This window comes from Pagrus pagrus (assembly GCF_965226575.1).
Source record: "Pagrus pagrus genome assembly, chromosome: 9".
NCBI lineage: Eukaryota > Metazoa > Chordata > Actinopteri > Spariformes > Sparidae > Pagrus > Pagrus pagrus.
The window spans coordinates 30,279,667-30,297,964 of record NC_140193.1 but is presented as its reverse complement, the minus strand read 5'-3'; the positions used below and the strand labels follow the sequence as shown (position 1 = coordinate 30,297,964).

At 42.6% G+C, this 18,298-nt stretch overlaps 1 protein-coding gene across 1 annotated transcript in view; it reads right to left on the bottom strand.

Annotated features, from left to right (window-relative positions):
* Positions 1-18,298, bottom strand: part of plcl1 (phospholipase C like 1) — a 104,582-nt gene that overhangs the window by 85,071 nt on the left and 1,213 nt on the right. The gene's annotated exons all lie outside the window — the stretch shown is intronic.

The following is an 18,298-nucleotide window of genomic DNA, read 5'->3' as shown; positions in this document are numbered from 1 at the left end:
GCCTCAAGTTGTCTAGACACCTGGAGAAGCCTCGTGTGTGAACTCAAATTTCCAAATCAGTTGTCCTGGACATTAAACAGACTTTATCCTCCCTCTACATCTACGCTAGTCTGTGTAATGTCCTCTTGAGCCTATAAGTGAATACAGCAGGTCAATGCCCAGAGAATTCACTCATTGATGACGTGCTATGGAGTGTAGCTGCTTCATACCCTGTTCCGCTTGCCTGCATATTGTTTTTTTACTCTTTCATTGACATTGTGGATACGCCCAAATAGTATAGTATTGATATCAGTGCAGAAAACAGTCATTATTTAGGATGAATCCTCCTGCCTGCTCCACACAGGACCCACCCCTCGCCTCAGCCAAACACAGCCCTTTTCACACAGAGACTGCACATTATCGGCACAGTGAAGGTTCACCTTACGCCAACCTTTTTTTTGTTCACACTGAACCAAGCAGCAGAACCAAAAGAGGCGTGACGGTACACATCATAACTTTAACATCCTTGTGTTTCCCCTGGTGTCCACCTGTTAATCTAAACATGTATCCACCGACTGTTTATAATCATATGGATGCTGTTTTAATGTTTTGTGATTGAGATCCTGACCCACCATGCATCCTGGAAAGTGACAAAGATGATATGACATAATTACATAATCACCATCAGTAAACAGAGGACCCTGTCTGGCTTTCACTCACGAGGAGGGATGCTGTTTTCTGGGGGAAAGTTCACTGAAGTCTCAGTCAGGGGGGCTGACAGTCGAGGTGATTTTTTTCTATACAAGTTGCCAGAGACAGTAACTATAACAACACAATAGTGGAAGGCTACAAACACGTGAGTTAAAGTTTTTTGCTCTGAATCACGTCACATTATCACCGCCATTCAACTGTTGGAGCTGCCTGGCTCTGCTGCCGGGGACAGACGACGAAGAGTCGGTAGGACAGACAGGATGACAGACACTTCTCCATGTATGGATGTGGTATGTTTTCCTCACATAAGTTGGCATAGACACTACCAGTTACCACATTACTGTTGTCTGGTCCTGTAACGTTGCTCTGTGGGTTGAAGTGTGGGACATTTCTCTTTTATTTGATGAGTGAAGGATCTGTTTAGCTGTCAGACTGTGAACACCATCAGACCGACGCACCCCTGATCTGCGCCTCTGGCTTTTCCATTCACACAGATGCTGTCTCGCCTCTGCTGCGGCTCTGATACTACCTACAGCAGCGGATCAGAGCCACAGCAAAACTGTCCCCCCTCTCCACATCTGTAACTTTCACACAGATGGCGAGGCGGAGAATCGGCGCATGATTCCCGCACTGAGAGGGCAGTGTGAATGGGGCTAGCTTTCTGTTTCGAGCTATATGTGTGATCAGGCAACTCAAGACAATGTTACATAATGTCCACACCATATTTCTCTGGACATAGGGAATCATGATATGATTCAGGTTTCTCCATTCAAAAACAATTACGTTGAATATATAGAAAAGGGGGCACCAGTTGGTAGAGCGTGCAGTTCTACCACAGTTGCCCAAGGCTTGAATCCACCCTGTGGCCCTCATCCCCACTCGTCCTCTCTCTCCCCATTTCATGTCACCCTTCACCTGTCCAGAACAAATAAAGCCATGAAAAGGCCAACAGAAAGAAAGGGTGGCACCATTTTCCAGCTCCCACTTCACTGAAACACTTTAGAGGCTGTTTTAACAACCTCACCTGACTTCCTCCTTTGCTGCTATCATAATTACTATCACCACTAGGGTTCACTGCCAAACAATAAACATAAACAAGCTGCTTACACAGCTGACCTATACGGCTATGTTTTTGGAGAAGACGCTCTTGATCACATCATCCCCATCCTTGATTTAATGGCCCACTACTTTATTGTTTTAGTTGATTCTCATAGAAGTCAAAGAATCAGAGATGTTCAAACACACACACACAGCATGGATAGGAGTGAGTTGGGTTGGGATGGGAAGGGATGAGGGCGGGGACGAGGGACGGGAAGGGAGGTTGTCATGGGTCCTGTATTTGGTTGCCATAGCAGCAGGTGTGTGTGGTGCCAGGGATCTCCGCTGGTCCCAGTGAAGTCACAGCAGCCGAGTCTGGCAGCCGCAGAGCATTCCTCTGCTCTGAAAGAGCTGAAACATGCCCTTCACTCACACGCACATACACAACCACACAAATATATATACACGCACACGCTAACAGACACACAAAAGCTTGTAACTACCTTAAGTCTGTTTAGTCTAATAAACTACAACAACAAATATGTTTTAAGTACATGTGTACAGATACACACACAAACTCACACAGCTTGGTTCAACTTTCTGGTAAATCAGGACACACCCATGGCTTCATAAACCAACCAGTCAGCTAGAGTGGACACACTCATAGTCACAGTGTAATTATGTAGCACTGCTGCAGAAACAACACAGAGATAAGAGCATGGAATTGCTTGAGGGAAAAAATAAATATGCTTTCTAACTGGTAGTTTCTGAATCTGGGTCTGAATCTAGGAGTAGAACCTTTAAGAGTCCGCCTGAATGAGCTGGTCTGAGACCAGTTCCAGTTGAACTGTGGTCCATATGACAAAAATCCAAGACTGCTAATCATGATAACATCATTAGCGACATTCCTGCACTGCTGGCCAAATACAACAGGAGAGATAAAATGCCTCACTGCCCGACATGATACTAAACAACATTTTTCTTTCTAGTAGGCTTGTGGAAGACACTCATTAGTTGTTGTTTTTGTTTGTTTTTTGTTTATTTTACTTAGTTCTGGTCCATTTGAGGGTCTTAACCACATAAAAGCCCAGACACACAAAGTGTCATCATTTCTCAGAAAAGCTATTAATTTTAGAAGCAGTGATTTGTCGATTAATTGATTAGTCGATTGGGATACACCATTCAGTTCTGCTCCATTGGTTTGTAGACAGTAAAGTGTCTGTGCAAACACATCTTTTGAAAAAAAACTGTTTCTATTGTCCTGTTAACTAGCTAAGCTGAGGGCTGATTAAATGACAGTAAGTATGTTATTGAAGAATGAAAATGATGCACAGTCCTGGAGACAAAATGCCATGGAGGAGTACACAGCACAGTGTAGAAACAATAGAAAGAAGAGGTATTGTGACCTAAACAACTCAATAAGTCGATTAGCAGTGACTCCCAAAACAACACGACTGCTGCAGCGTACCAGTGACTGGTGTACTGGACCGTCAACACACGGTCCCTGTTTGGTTAGGTTAAGGAAAAGACTACAGGGTTGGGTTAAGGTAAACATCATGGTTTGGGTTAAAATAACTCTGTAACTTCAGTTATAAATGTACCCACGTTGACTTAACTATGCCAGTAAGTTAAAAGTACTCACTGTTGACTTCTGATGTCACACTGGTCATAAACAGCAGTCTACCTCATGTGTTTGGTCTCGTTTACCCTCCTGAGAAGTGGTTTAGAAACTGTTACTCTGAAGCCACAACAAGACAGCCTTCTTCTGACAGTACTTTTGCTGATTGGAGTCTTGCATTATTTATTCAGCAAATTCTGTATCGGTGATGAAGTCGCACTGATGGTGTGGTCACTTTGGGTCTGTAAGAACTACTTGAAGACCAAAGAAGACCAAGGAGTCCTGACTGCAATGGACTGTCACCTGACCTCAGCTCCACTGAACATGTATGGGAGCAGTGGAAGACTGAGAGAGCCAAGCATTCTGTTACATCACAAGAAGCTTTGTTTAACACTGTCAAATCATGCTGGGATAACATGAGTCATCAGGTTTTGCACAAACTTGTGGGTTCCATGGCAGCTCAAGTGCATGCTGTCATTAAAGCTAAAGGGGGACATACCAAATACGAAGATATTTTGAAATTCATGTACATTTTTCAGAGATTCCACTTTTCACTCAAGTTGTGAAGCTGATATTACCATTTTTAATAAAATAAATAGTATTACACTCAAAACAAATGCAAAATAGAAGTATTTTAGACAAGTGCTCTCAGACTTTGTGCCCTTTCTGCTCTATGGTCATTTTTCTGATGCCTGAGTAGTTCACCGACTAACCCTGTGAATACTCACTATGTTACCAAGCCTCAAGGTCCGCCTGAGGCTAAGACATTAGGATAAACTTCATTGTGCCACTTTCGAGTGTGAGCAGGCCTGAACAGTACAAACATGTTCCCTGGCACATAGGTAAACAGGGGAAAGTCACACACAAAGGTACCACAGTGTGTGAAAACAGACCACTGGGTTATCAGGAGTGGGATTCAAACTAGCAAACCCGGTGTGAAAGCAGCCTCTGTTACATCACTCAGGACCTGTGTGTGTGTGTGTGTGTGTGTGTGTGTGTGTGTGTGTGTGTGTGTGCGCGTGTGTTGCCCTCTAGGCTGAAGCCCAAACAGCAAAACAACCCGTCATGCAGTCTCTAGAGTTTTCCCCGATCTATCCACCCTGAGGTTAACACCACGCACCGCTGAGCTGACACACACACACACACACACACATATTGCAAACTGCGTCGGCCTGAATGACTCTCTCTTTTTTCTTCCTCTTTCCTCCTTTTTCACTGTTTGCCCTCACGTCAAGTCTGTGCTTCAACTCCTCAACAACCTGTCGAACCACTCTCACTTTTTATCTGTCTGTGTCCCCTGCACTCTGGAGATGCTCCCTCCCTGCTTCCAGAATTGGCATCTCCTCCTTTTTGGAGAACTCAGAGTGACTGACGGTGATGGAAAGCCAAGACGGCTGTGCAACTGAGAAATGTGTTTATCTGTGTGTATGCAAGGTGAGAGGGAGGCAGAGAGGTTTAAACAGGGAGTGATTTGTAGATACAAACAGCCTGCACTCCTCTCTCGCTCTCGCTCCAGTCCTGCCACAGTCATCCAAGCAGCCGCTCAGCTTTAAACTAGTTTGTGGTTGCAGTTATTCAAATCTAAAATCCTCTTGTTTTAATTCCAGCACTGGAGACCTTGCCATCTCCGGAGTGAAGGTCACCGTTTAAGTCCCACATCATTCGCATTAACTCTAATAACAGACGTGAACACTCTAACATGTATCAGGTGTCTCTGTCTCTCTCTTGTTCTGCCTTTCACACTTATTTCAGCATACGCCCTTCAAGAGAAACTTAGAGGTCTTGCACACATGGCCTGCCTGTCATCTGGTAAAACTGTTAAAAGTCCAACTAAGATTACAGGACATGTTTTTTTCTGCACCACATTACAGAGCTGCTTTGCCAAGTACTCTTCTGAGAAAACGATCACAACCCAGAAGTGTGAAATGGATGCTTCAGTAGTGGTTTTCATGATGCCACACCATGTCAGGATATCATTGTTGAACTTCTTTGGATTAGTCAATCCAATCATTTCTTATTGTAGTAAAGCAGTTTAAGTTAAGCAGACTGACACACCACTTAGCTGTCTTGCTAATGTCTTCACACATATTGTTCATGTGTCTCTGTGACCATTTTCTCTGGTGGCCCATACTTAGCAGGTGATTTTAGGGGGGAGGAAGAGGGATGCCATTCCCCTTGTTAGCAAAATGGCCACAATGTGTCCCCCTTGTTAACCTGCCATCCTTCTCCACCCCCTGGAGACGGACGCTGCCCAGATCCAGATCCGGACATATAACCAATGGTTTCTATTTTAACCCGTGCAGCATTTCTATCCTTTATAGCACTAGTGGCCCAGGAAACTCTCATTCCAATTGGATGCCTCAGCCAATCAAATCTGTGTATCGCACTAGGCATCGTGATTGGAGTCACACAGATACACACAGGCGCAAGACCAGAGCGAGCAGTCGGGGAAAACAGACAGTGAGAACAGAACTTTTAATCTTACAGTACATGTTCATTCTTCCCACGGGAAGTTCAAAATCAGTATGCTCATATCAGAGATCGTACTGATTATTAAAAGCAGCAATATGATGCGCCACTTCTAGACAAAGCACAGAGCATGTTTTGAGCAAACATACCCAGTCAATCTGAACTGAGGGCACAGGAAATAAAATATTTTTTATGGCACTGAATCAAAGCACAAATCAGACCTTTCCTCAAGACCTCTTCTTCAGGATATTTTCTCTACAGTTGGACCTGTTTCAATTTTAATTGTTATCTTTGAATCCTGCCAAGTTTCATCTTTGACCTGTACTATTCTTTAGCATGATAAGGGGGGCTGCTGCCCATAACACTTCACAGTTTATACTACACTGTGTTGGTAAGGTTATTACCTCAGGAGGTTAAATAAAGAGGACTGGATGCTGTAAGTATCACTTATCCAATCTGCTGTCAAAGATTGAATTGGAAAGTAGTAACATTTACATGAAATGATAGATTCTGTGTACAGGTCGGAGAAATCTACACAAAAGTTAAAAACTGTTCTTTTTCCAAACTGATTTGAGGGGCAGCCAGAAGCAATAAATAAAATAACTAAATACTGATAAGATTTCCTACAGAGCTTGGATTGGCTTTTAAGATTAAAGCCAGGTGATATGTGTAATCAGTAATCACACTGTTCAAACGTTTCACACTCTGGGCTCTATTTTTGTGCAGGTGCAAAGCCAGCGGAGGCATAAAAGCTTCCATAATGTCACCTTCCATCGACCAAACACCACCTGTTTTGCCCGTCTTCTTTTGCAGTTTCTTGGTTTTAAATTAACCCTAGTCGTGGGTTTGGTTGTCATTTGGTGAAGAATACAGTTTATAATGAAGCAAATTCATTTTGATTAGTTTTCTGAAGGTGGGTGTCATTTTGAAGACTCGCAGAAGAGCAACATATTCACAGAGAAACTTTACAGCTTTACCCAGTTTATTTGTTCCATCTTCGAAAAGAAAGATAGATTAATAAAGGTCAGTTTTCTTACATTGAATAATGATTGCAACCTTGTCAACACTTTTGTTACAGTGTGCATGATCTGCCAAGTACAACAGAGGGAGGTTAGTATCTGAGGCTGAGGAAAGATGTTGTCCATAACCTTCAGCTTCTCCAAAACACAGCACTGCAGGGACACATTTATGAAGTAGTGTCACCACATTGTTCTGCAACGAAAATGACTCAAGTGACATGAACACAAACGTATCATCTGCTGAAATGATGAATCAAGATGGCAGTTTAATTGTCAACGAGGACAGGTGCAACACAACAAACCAAATCAACCTCTCTGAGCAGCAGAGAATGACAAGGACATGAAAATACAACATTTTCAGTGTTCCACCACGCTCCATCATGCAGACTGATGTAATGACAACTGAGCACAATATTTGAAGAAGTTTTAAACAAACAAAAGAATCTTGTGTTTCCATGACTACGTCTACAGACCTCTCCAGTGATGGAATCTGTAGCATTGCTGGTCTCATCAACTGTATCTGTTAAAGTCATGATTTTTTGTATGAGGCAGGTCTCAGTGCTACATAAATACTGTAACAGTATCAAAACACTCAATCCATAGAGAAATGCAAACAGCCAGTATTCAGAAACTGTGCCTTTAAATGTGTCATCAGGATTTCTTTATGGTTGTGATGTCACAACTATACAGTCACTGCCCAAGGCCACTCCCCAAGCACCGGCAGAGCTGTTGTGGAAACACGTTGGGCAGTGCCTGCTCAGGCCTGTGAGAGCTGGCACACTCAGAGGGACTAAAACAGAGCATTCAGACAGAGGGTGAATAGAGGTGCTGCAGAAAAGGACAGTGTGATAAAAAATGAATTTCAACATTAAAGCATGTAAACCTATTATAGTACACATGCTAAATAAAAATATGAACCTTTTTAGCATAATATAGAACCTTTAATTATAATATATGACCTATATTCTTATTTTAACGTAAACAGATCCTCTCCCTTAGATTTGATTTGTAAAGACATTTTACCGTGTTAGAATACACCTGATGGTACTCTCTGCTGAACAAACTGTAATGGTGACACGTTTTTCTAAATGACCTAAAACAACATTGTTTCCCATACATAGGCTCTACTTGGGTGGCCTGCCCAGGTAAATTGAGACCCTGCCCAGGAAGATAAAATCCAAATTTCACTTTTTTTTTCAATCAATGATTTAATTTCACTGCACAGACAGACCATCCTCCAGCCCCACCCACCTCGACACACATGGCATCAGCAATTTACTTCAGTGTTTCCCACACATGAAATTATTTTTTAGCGGTCCGCCACAATATCAACATTGGCCGCCACATATTGGTTTTCTGCTTTTGGAGCTGTGCATCCCGTTCTCACTCAAGACAGCACACCCTTAAGTGAATAGCATGATGCTATATACTCTGATACAGTGGATGGCGGTGTGGTTTTTAGTCCGCTGGTAAAACCAACGAAGAAGAGGAAGAGGAGTATTTAATGCGGTTGGCTTGACTTGAACTTCCTCTGCAAAGAAAACGGCTGGCCTCATCGTCGAGATCAAGCCCCCAGGAAGAGCGCCAGGCCTTGAAGCCAGTTTTCGTAGTGGCCAAACCATGTAATTACATGGTCACTGTAATATGTTAAATTTCCAACACATTTTTTGAGCGAGGTGCACGTCTCACTTTATGTGGTGCTGACTCTAAAGTGGAGGGAGCAAGAAGACATTACAACTGACATTAAACAGCCAATACATAGCTATTAATGAATACCACTTCCTATGTTGTAGTTCTGTCTGAGTGTCGGGGTGTCCATGCTCGTGCGGTCATTCTTCAGGCTACACTTGTTGTGTTGTTGTCATGACTGGTATGTTATTGTGAGGTGTTTCAGAGCTCCATGTGCTTGTCTCTCTTGCAGTCACACACATTATCTCCTGACCAGCAGCTGTGATGAGGTGGTGTGTGTTCCCGGAGAGATGTGGCACCAGTAACAGAATGATACTGGGAGACAGAAGGCCCTCAGTGGCCCTAATTGCTTTGCATGTGCGCACACACAATCACACACACAGGGAATACATTGTCATTACTCTTGACCAGTTTCCAGGAGTACGTTGTATACAAATCATTGTTCACTTCTCAGCACAGCAGGAGGGGGACAGAGAATTAAAGCGAAGGGAACAAAGTGAGAACAACAATGCCAGGGAAAACAACAGAAAACATCAAAGTGGTACTGAATGAAAGAGGGAGGAAAAACGGGCTGGAAATGAGAGAGACTGAAGAAAACACAATGTTTCAGGCACAGAGCAAGGAGTGCAGACAGGAGAGGAGATGGAGGCAGAGTGGGATAGAAACCTTCATGGCACTCTGTCTGAGCAAGGACAAAAATACACTCAGCTACCCATATCAAACATAAACAGGAATCCCACTGTGGCCCTGATATGAAATTCCATGACTTTTCCATGACTTTCCATAATTGAGTGCAGGCACATCTGTGCACTTGAAATTTTTAATTGTTTGTAGTTTGTTAAGAGGTTTCTCAACTCATAATGATTTATAATGGGATAATTGACCTTTATAATGCAGCTGAAAACCAGCAGCTGTTATAACTACATAACTAACTACTATATTCTTCACTGTAATAACCGTGTGCCTTTTATTTACAGTGTACAGAATCTGTGAAAGTCAATCACTATGTAGTGCCCTCTAAGGGTGTAATGGTACATGTATTTGCCAGAACTGTTACCACACGGATGTCATGGTTCGTTACATGCAGTCATGCACAAAGAATACATCTGGGAGTCTGTCAATAGACCATATTCACACAGCAGCCATTTTCCACTGACATCACAGTCAGGGCGGGAGGCTGAAATGTTGTACTGCTGTGTTCCAGGTTGCAAGTCCAATATATGTAGTGAATCTGACTTATTGTTATAATTTCCTGATTCCTTCCTGATTGATCAGCAACTGGACAACAATGGAGAGTGAACATCTGGAGGGACTTATTTCAAGGTAAAACAACCGCCTATCACTTGTTTCTGCACTGTGTAACTTCAGTGAGAGGGTAGGATCACAGCGTTACATACAGGTTTACTTCAACATACAAGTTTTCAACACATAATTTTGTCACACATGACACATGACATAATGAGTTCTGTTTGTTGTCAGCACCTACATTACATCTGACAAATTGTTACAAACATGGGATTTATATTTACAAGTGCTGTCAAACTCAGACACTGTGGGAGGCACCAAGTCACACAAAATGCCAATTTCTACACAATGTTGCTTTAAAAGATAGCCTGATGTCCCTACACATTTTCACTATCCCTTGTCTTTTCAGTTGCTGATGATTTACATTTATAACATTACCCGAACATTTGAGGCCCACAAATCATTTCTGAGCGGCCGTGAGACGAACGCGGACGGCCCTTGTACTCGTCGAAATTACTGACGTTATTCAAATTCTCTGCGAAAATCTCTAAGATCTACTATGTTAGACTAAGTCAAAAGTCCAACCAATATTTATACCACTTGCTCACTCTCTATATCTCAGTCATGGTTACCCTGCACACTCATCTCTGATCTCTCGCATCAATCTACTGATTTTTGTGTAGCCTATCTTAACTTAATTCTTCTTAGTCAGGCGTTACAGAACTTTCATGGTCACAAATAAAAAAAAAACGACCTGCAATTTAATTTGTTTGTTTGTTCTTAAATTAACGTAGAATGGAGCAAAGCCTTCTGGGAATGGGAGGGCCTATCACGCTGTGTTTATCCAATGAACCGATTGCAGTCACGCGAGACCTAGCTTAGCTAGCGAGTTGTGATTGATAGCCGACGTTGAAAATGGCAGCAGGTGGAGATGATATTGTCGCGGATTTATTGTCAGTGCCCTTTTCAAGATGACAATATAATGAAAAGATTTTGTCTTTAAGTGAACGTCACTGGTGAGTGGAACTGATGTTTTATTGCTGGTTTTGCTACAGTGGTGCATCTCGTTGAACTGGTTGCATTTTGTTTTCACACACTTGTTAAATGATTGTTCATAAAGTGACTGTCTACCTGACGTCCGATAGTGTGTGTGTGGCAGTGTGCGTGTGGTTGTGAACGTGTGTGTGGCTGTGTACGTGTGTGTGGCTGTGTGGCTGTGTACGTGTGTGTGCCTGTGTGCGTGTGTGTGGCTGTGTGTGTGGCTGTGTGCGTGTGGCTGTGTGCGTGTGGCTGTGTATGTGTGTGTGCCTGTGTGCGTGTGTGTGGCTGTGTGTGTGGCTGTGTGCGTGTGGCTGTGTACGTGTGTGTGGCTGTGTGCGTGTGGCTGTGTACATGTGTGTGGCTGTGTACTTGTGTGGCTGTGTGTGTGTGTGGCTGTGTACGTGTGTGTGGCTGTGTGTGTGGCTGTGTACATGTGTGTGGCTGTGTACATGTGTGTGGCTGTGTACATGTGTGGCTGTGTGTGTGTGTGGCTGTGTGCATAACTAGAACAACGCAATTTTGAAGATGAAGCAGTAAAATTACGCTACGTATCTTTCGTTAGTGTTTTTTTTGTTGTTTTGGGGGGGGGGGGAGCGGTACAGAAGGCCCAGTTCTGGTAGGCACGGTTCGCCACTGATTTACAGAAATGTAGGGGGTGGGCCGGTGCGGTCAGAATTTTTCCGGTGGATTTTGGTGCCCCACTCCGCCCCTGCTGTATAAGGTACTATATTCCTGTCATGTCACACATGAAAAGGATTTAGATAATCCAAGAAATTCCATCTAAGAAATTCGGTAATGACTGGAGGCTCTGCAGTCATACTAAACACAGTCTGGCGGTCAAACTCTGAGACATCAAGGCTCTGCTCTCCAAACACAACAGCGAGGGAGATGGAGAGAGACAGTGTCCTTCAGCGCTCTAACAGCGAGCAGTCAGGCAACACACAGGCCTGTCAGAGAGACGTCCAACCATGCCTTCCCCTGAGCCTCATCCTGGAAAACCTGTGTGTGTGTGTGTGTGTGTGTGTTTTCATTTACTTGTATACAGCCTCGACTGTTAATCCCGCACCACTCTCCCAGGCCTGACTGGCGTGTCTACCGCGGAGTGCCGGGTTTGCCTTCTGGCCTGTTACACAGTAATGCTGTAAGCTAATTGCTGATGGTTTGCTTGGGAAATTAATATAACAGCCTGATCCTAATGTGTTTAACTTGATTGAGATTAACGTCCCTTTAACTCACTCTTAATACGTGATGAAGCATCGCTCTGGCAGCTGCACCAGCTCATCTGGGTAAATATGGCCTGAATAACAATGCATGAATGAAAACGAGCCTGGACGATGGGGGAGGAATTGTCAAATAGTTACAGATTTTAATTAAGTTTTGGCATATTTCTGAGGGAAATGTTATTGCATTAAAAGTCTTTTCTGCATGTACAATAGAATTTTAATACTCTTTTAGGGAGATACTCTAGGTTTCACCCAATTTCACAACTTCATTTGTAGGAATGATAGTTTAAAGTTATGATAAGCTGGTCTTTTTATTGCTTTTCCTACTCTGGCTTAACTGTTCTCTGTGGTGCTGCATCCTTAAGGAGTACCAGAAGGCTTGTCTCTGCAGTCATGTTCATATAATTATTGTCCTATTAAACTAGAGAAGAAGGAAGAGTTATTTCTGGCATCAGGGGTCAAGAGGTGACTGGCTGTTGGAGCATTTTCAAGGGATGACTGGACACGAAACTCTCCCAGATGAATCATCAGAACTAATGAGTAATTCCACTGAAAAAATTTGGTTCTTTGATCACAAGTCAAACATACAAGATTGTGAAATAAAGTTAACCACAATTCCAAACGAGCATTGTAGTGAGCAAAGTCCTACCACAGACCCCACAGTTTAAATCCAGTCAGATCCTGGCTCAGTTCTGAATAAACTTGACAGCTATGGCACAGAGTTTTCTTCCCGTCTACACAGGGTTTTCTTCCTGTATACACAGGGTTTTCTTCCCGTCTACACGGGGTTTTCTTCCCGTATACACGGGGTTTTCTTCCTGTATACACAGGGTTTTCTTCCCGTCTACACGGGGTTTTCTTCCCGTCTACACGGGGTTTTCTTCCCGGCTACACAGGGTTTTCTTCCCGTATACACAGGGTTTTCTTCCCGTCTACACAGGGTTTTCTTCCCGTATACACGGGGTTTTCTTCCCGTATACACGGGGTTTTCTTCCCGTATACACGGGGTTTTCTTCCCGTATACACGGGGTTTTCTTCCTGTATACACAGGGTTTTCTTCCCGTCTACACAGGGTTTTCTTCCCGTATACGCAGGGTTTTCTTCCTGTATACACAGGGTTTTCTTCCCGTCTACACGGGGTTTTCTTCCCGTCTACACGGGGTTTTCTTCCCGTCTACACGGGGTTTTCTTCCTGTATACACGGGGTTTTCTTCCCGTCTACACAGGGTTTTCTTCCCGTCTACACGGGGTTTTCTTCCCGTCTACACGGGGTTTTCTTCCCGGCTACACAGGGTTTTCTTCCCGTATACACAGGGTTTTCTTCCCGTCTACACGGGGTTTTCTTCCCGTATACACAGGGTTTTCTTCCCGTATACACGGGGTTTTCTTCCTGTATACACGGGGTTTTCTTCCTGTATACACAGGGTTTTCTTCCCGTCTACACAGGGTTTTCTTCCCGTATACGCAGGGTTTTCTTTCCATCTACACAGGGTTTTCTTCCCGTCTACACAGGGTTTTCAGTTTGCTTCAACTCTCTGACTGCTCTCTTCTTTGTAGAAACTGCCACTGTGATCAGTGGTTAATGTGGCAAACTGACAGGAACTCTGACAGAAATGTGAAGTTTCTGATTTATCTAACCCTGTCGTACTGTTAAACCATTCAGGAGACTCTTGTGTCTGTGTTGAGGAATAATGTAAGCTAGCAGTCCTGGTAAAAGCATTTATCTCCAAAATGTGAACTTTTCATGAGCTCAGGAAAATACCATACCATATCTCTCTCCCCTCATTTCCTGTCTCCCTCTGTACTATCAACAGCACAATGAAGGCAAAAACGCAACAGAAAAAAGGCTGAGAACTATTTTGATAATCGATTAACCATTTCAGTCATTTTTCAAGACGAAATGTTAATTTGCTGGTTGCAGCTTCTTAAATGTGAGGATTATTATTATTTATTTTTGTCATTTATAAATTTGTACAAGAAGCGTCTTTAGGTTTTGGACTGTTGGCTGGACAATGTGAAGATGTCACTTTTAGCTCTCGGGAATTACTATAAGCATTTTTCACAATTTTTTGACAGTTTATTGATGGAACGATTAATTGAGTCATTGTGAAAACAATCAGAAACATATTGGTAATGAAAATGATCATTGGATGGAGCTTTGTTTCTGACTTTGTATTTGGCAAATAGTCCAACGGGTTTTAAAACAGCTTATTAAGCTTCTGAAGTAGGAGGGTTTTCTCAGCTCACATTAAAAATCATCAACTACTGTAGGGCAGCAATGAATGATTATTTATATTATTGATTTTTTTTTGATTGATCGTTTCATCAATCATGTCTGCAATTGTTAAAAAAATTAATAAATAAATTAAAAAATGGCATTCACAATCCCTCAGAGGGCATGGTCGTCGATTTGCTTGTTTTGTCTGTTTAACAGAAAAAAACAACGGATATTCAATTTTCTGTCATATAGAACAAAGAAAATCTCCTTGGAGAAGCTGGAACTACACAATGTTTGGTATTTTTTTCTTGAAAATTGACTGATACAATTAATCAGTTATGAAAATAGATACCAATTAATTTTCTGTCAATCAAACTAATGATGCTGACAATGACGACAATGATGAGACAATGACGACTTCAACGACAACGAAGACGATGTGAATTATCTCAGTTATTACCCATAGAGGCTCTTGAGCTGAGAAAGTAATTACTACATCCATGCAACAGTTCAAAGCTTGCACACTTAACAAGGACTGCCTTAATTGCCTGCATGTGTGTGTGTGTGTGTGTGTGTGTGTGTGTTTTGATGGGGTGAGCTAAACAAACAGGGGTGTGTGCGTGCGTGTGTGCAGAAGGTGACATGGTATGCGTGGGCGTATCAGACACATGTGAGCGCGTGTTGTTGTAGTAATGTGAGCAGTGCAGGAGCTAACTTCGCCCTTTCCCTTCATTACAACTGGTAACCTCCAAAAAATCCCCTTAAATGAGGAGGTCTGCTTATCTGAAGGGAGGAGGGTCTGCAAATGTGTTGAGAAGAATTCTTCTTTTTGAGTATCGAACCATCTCTCCCTCCACTGTGCGTCGACCTGCTCTGGATTTATTTCAAATCAAAGTGAAATTAGTAAAATTAATTTTAAAAGTTCATTTATTTTTCTGCCTTGACAGCGCCCTTTTTTAGTGCTCTCTGGGGGGCGCTGTTCTTTTTTGCTTCTGACTGAATTTTTGAGTGAAAAACAAACCTAAAGATGCAGTGAAATGAAACATACATTTTCTTAGTGCTAATCCACGATCCCTGTGTTAATCATCCATTAATCTCTACTTCCATGCTAAATATGAATCAAAAATGTAGTATTTTTATATCAAAAAGCCTTTTCTTGTAAAACATGCAGATATTTTAGATGACTCACTTTACACTTGGGAGCGGGTACCCGAATGAATCCTACCAAATAGAATTAGGGGTGACTAGCTAACCCAGCCTACATATTAACCACACTTTACTAGTGTTAGCTATGAGAGCAATATCTTAGTAAGAGGTTTGTGCTTAGAATTTAGCTGGCAAAACTTTGTAAGTCACAGTGATATCACTTGTTGGCTAAGTTGCATCATGGGTAATATAGGGGCCAGGTTTTGAAAGCAGTCCACTGGTCTAGCATTGCACTCCTATAACACTACTGGACTCAATATGGACAAATTAAAAACAAATGATCAAAATCGATATATCAGAACCAGAGTTATGACTTTCTTTTAATTCCACACATTCTTGTTCCTTAACTAACGCCTACATTAGCCACAGTGTGACATTCAGCTACCTTTGGAGCCACAAAAGGCTTTTCACATATGCAGTAGACCTGTAAATACACTCTGACGTTTAAATGTTTGTGGCTCTCACTTTAACTAGAAATCTTAGCAAATTGGTGCCAGGTTTCAGTCAGTCATCAATATTCAGACAGTTTTCAGTCCGTTCTGACGGTTTGACACCCAGCCCTAGCTGTCACAGCTGACTGTGCCTGTCACTGAAATCACTCCTCTCATCTGTCCATCCTCTCATCTACTTCCTCCCCAGCAGCAGTCAAAGGACTCTCTGTTCAGCTGGATCTTCCAGATGGGGCTCACTGGGCTGACTCGCGACCCAGTACAGACAAGAGCCTGGCAAAAACTATGACCTTCCCCGTCACTTGACCGCTGACATGAAATATGGAGCCTGATATCAGCATCACATATGAGCCGGGCTGAGAAGGTCATACACCTCAGTGGCAACGAAAGCGTCAATCTATTCCTCCTTCAGCTGTCTTTAACCTCAAGAAATCCTGCTTCTGCCTTATTTCTGCTCAGCTGAATGACCTCGCCTCGCTACACAGGTGACACACAACCGGAGGTGAAGAGCCTCTGAGCATTACAGGTAATGATCCCCAAACATGATCCTCACTTCCCACCCTGCTCCTTCATGGGACTCGTTGACCTGCAACCTGAGCACAGGTGAGGGTGGAAAAGCATGATGTCACAATGACGTCAGTCGGTCAGTAGGTGAGGGGTCTTTCCAGCAGTGGTGGAAAGTAACTGAGTACTGTACTCAAGTACTGTACCTTTTACATACAACAAGGAATTTTAATCTGGCTATGCAACAGTTTCAATTTAATACTGATGCCTCTTTATGACCTACATAAGCAAGGGAGACCAACAGAGAGCAGACTGACTATTCCTGTAAAGTTATTATAGTTATTCTTAATGCCTGTCACCAGGTCAGATAAATCATACACTTTAACTATTTGTGAACTGAGGAGTCTCACAGCCGGAGGAAAGAAGCTGCTCTGTAGGCTGGTGGTGTGGCACAAAAACAAAGTTTACTTTGTTTCACCTTCGTCATCTTTTGTCCACCAGGGCCAGAAGCAACATAAAATTAAAGTTCCTTAGACTAGTTTTAAGTACAGTGTTGTGGTACTTGTACATTTCTTATTTTTGCTTTCATTCCTCTACATTTATATGACAGCTGACAGAGTTACTTGTTGCCTTCCAGCTGAAGATGTTACCCAAAACATGTGATAAGCTTAGTACATAGTTCTAAATTAAACTGGAGGTTCCCTACTTTCTGGGCTTGTGACCCCTCACAGAAAAGCTGTGTGTAGTTGGGGCCCTTTGAAAACTTTCAGACGTCTATGAGAGACACCTCCCCTCTGAACTGCTCGGATGATGTCATTTTGATTAATTTTTGAGGCCCAGCGAGCTAAGATGATCCGATATTTCATAAAAATAAATAAATAAATATAAACACACGTAGCAGAACTTTGTTTTTCTTCTCTCCAACCCCATTAATCATGACCCCTCAGATATATCTTGTGACTCTAAAGTTGGGAGCTCCTGGGCTTAACTACCTGACAGTATATCAAGTAATTAAAACTAGCTCCACCTTGAGCAGCTTCATTAAAATGCTGCCTACACATTGATGCACCAGTATTCACAATATGAATCGTGTCATACACAGAATTACAATATACCAGTGACAGAGGACATTTTACTGATCGACACACAGCAGGACTTTTTATGTTGCTGTACAGGCACTTTTACTTCTCTAAAGGATTTGAGCACTTCGTACACCACTGCATTAAAGTTTAGATTAAAGCTAGTTACTGTGTGCTTTAAAGATAAGAGTATGCCCTCGTGAAATTCATTTACAGTGCGAGGGTGTCTGCAGGAGAGCACTATAATATTCCCATTGAATCATTGTTCCTCGAGACTTTCTTGCCAAAGTGCTTAATCCATAAAAAATGTATCAAAGCTCAGTCCTGTAGGGTGAAACTAATCCTGAAGGAGATTTTAATTCTATGTTACTATGAAGCTCTACGCAGCAGCGTTTACTGTCACTCAGAAGCAGTGTCTCTGAAGTCATCTTCCTCAGTTATCCTACCATCTGAGAATGTGGTATGGCTACTTCGCAAGCGCGTCACAGGAATGTGAAATCACACACTTGTGACGTGCCTAAAAGAAGGCGAAATGAGAGATTATCAGCAGACACGTGCCACAAGGTGCTCTGCTGTCACATCCGCGTCAAAACCCATACAGCCTTGGAGAGGAGGAAAGGTGTGGACCGGTTCGGACAGGCGCCACCAGCATCTCAGCTGATCTGTTACTTGTCACTGCAACATTTCTGATTGGTCTCCATCTTTCACTCCAGCTTCACTTGTTAATATGTTCCCTCCACATATTTTCCACTTGTTGAAACATTTAAAGGGGCGCTATGTGATTTGGAGAAGAAATTTAAACTCAGAATT